The 1,552-nt window shown below is 43.0% G+C and overlaps 1 protein-coding gene across 1 annotated transcript in view; it reads left to right on the forward strand.

The window, feature by feature from the left end:
- Nucleotides 1–1,552, forward strand: part of Fntb (farnesyltransferase, CAAX box, beta) — an 80,876-nt gene that overhangs the window by 77,692 nt on the left and 1,632 nt on the right. The gene's annotated exons all lie outside the window — the stretch shown is intronic.

Genomic DNA, 1,552 nt, shown 5'->3' on the forward strand with positions numbered 1-1,552 from the left:
GTTCCAGGACAGCCAGGGCTATACAGAGAAACCCTGTCTCGAAAAACCAAAAAAAAAAAAAAAAAGAAAAAAGTTTTGGAGCCAAGAGTGGTTGTGTACATCTGTAATTGCAGCAGAGGAGGGATACATGCTGTCCAAAAAAAGGGGGGGGGGGGGGGGGGGGCTCTTTTAATCCATAAAGAATGTAGTCATTTGCAGGAGAATGGTTACAATTGGAATCATCATAGTAAGTGAATGGAGCAGTGTCTAAAGAAATGTTTCTCTCAAAAAGAAGAAGAAAAAAAAAAGAAATGTTTCTCTCATCTGTGGGTCCAAGTTATATATAGATACATAAAACACGTATGTATCTATGACATGAAACTAGAGATCAAGCTGTGGGGACAAAGGGACTGAATGGGAAGGGGAGGGGTTGGAAAGGAGGCAGGATGGGGATGCAGTCACCACAGTGCACATAGACAGGCTTCAGCTTTACAGCGCTCCAGTGTTCCTCCCCTCTCCTTTCCCTTTCCTCTTTTGCTTTTGTTTGGTTTTGGTTTTGGAGACAGGGTTTCTCTGTGTAGCCTGCTGTTCTAGAACTCTTTGTAGACCAGGCTGGCCTCGAACTCACAGACCTTCGGAGTGCTGGGATTAAAGGCATATGCCACCACCACCAGACCTCTTTTTCTTGTTTACTTTTATCTGTACTCCATATGAGAGAAAAATGTGATCTTTCTATGTCAGAGGTGTCGGGAAGGGAAACAGAAGGACAATGGAATGTATTGCCAAGGGAGAATGGGGGTCCAGCAGAAGTGGAGGCCAGGGGGCAAATAAGAACAAAGCATGACAGTGTACATGAAAATGTCACAACAAAAGGCAGACCCCGGGCACACCTGTGATCTCAGCATGTGGGAGAAGCAGGAAGGTCGGGAGTTCAAGGCCAGCTTACTTAGTAAATTTGAGGCCAGCCTGGACTAGATGAGACTTAAAAACAGAATGAAAGGAAGAAAATGCTGTAACAATGCTACTTGATTAATTAAAAACATATTTAGTGGTAAGAAACTTACAATGCTTAAGAAAAAGGGTTTGGAGCAAGGAGATAGCTTAGTAGTGGAGCACATGTCTAACATGTTAGGGTGTGGGGTCTGCAACACACTTTCTGATTTCAGAGTTTTACATAAAGATACTGGTAAAGTCTATGTGAATATTCCAAAATCCAACAAACTTCAAAATGTATTTTGGCATTTCCCCATGTCATTAATATACTTGAAAGCACACATTCAAATGTGATCTCTCTCTCTAAAAGATTTATTTTTATGCACATTGTTTTATCTGCCTGTATGTCTGTGTGAGGGTGTTGGGAATTGAACCCAGGTCCTCTGCAAGAGCAGCCAGTGTGCTCTTAAGTGCTGAGCCATCGTACCACTCCCCCCCCCCCCCCCCCCCCCGAAAGCATGTATTTAAGTGGCTGAATAATGTTCCCTGGGATTGTGTACGATGAGAGGTTTTCAGCAGATACTGGCTTTGGTTTTTTGCTTTTGTTTTGTTTGTTTGTTTGTTTGTTTTCCGAGACAGG

This window comes from Mus caroli, chromosome 12 (assembly GCF_900094665.2).
Source record: "Mus caroli chromosome 12, CAROLI_EIJ_v1.1, whole genome shotgun sequence".
Classification (NCBI taxonomy): Eukaryota; Metazoa; Chordata; class Mammalia; order Rodentia; family Muridae; genus Mus; species Mus caroli.